The sequence below is a fragment of the Arachis ipaensis genome, chromosome B03, assembly GCF_000816755.2.
Source record: "Arachis ipaensis cultivar K30076 chromosome B03, Araip1.1, whole genome shotgun sequence".
Lineage (NCBI taxonomy): Eukaryota > Viridiplantae > Streptophyta > Magnoliopsida > Fabales > Fabaceae > Arachis > Arachis ipaensis.
Window position 1 is genome coordinate 29,031,543 of NC_029787.2, and position 258 is coordinate 29,031,800.

Sequence of the window (258 nt, forward strand, 5' to 3'; positions counted from 1 at the left end):
AAGCAGTAGGCATGTATTGAATTTAGGAAAAAAAAATGGCCTTTTAACTCTCACGCAAACAACTTTTTTTTTTCCTTTTGTCAAAGAGTTTCTACTGTTGATGGACAACGACTTCTCAGTCAAATGCTTCCAAAATTGAAGCACGAAATAGATAGGTGTGATGGAAACTTTAGATTATAACTCTTTCAATTGTTTTTGCAGGATGAGGAAGCTAGTGACTAGTGAGAAGAGTGGATAGTTCATCATGGTTGGCACCAT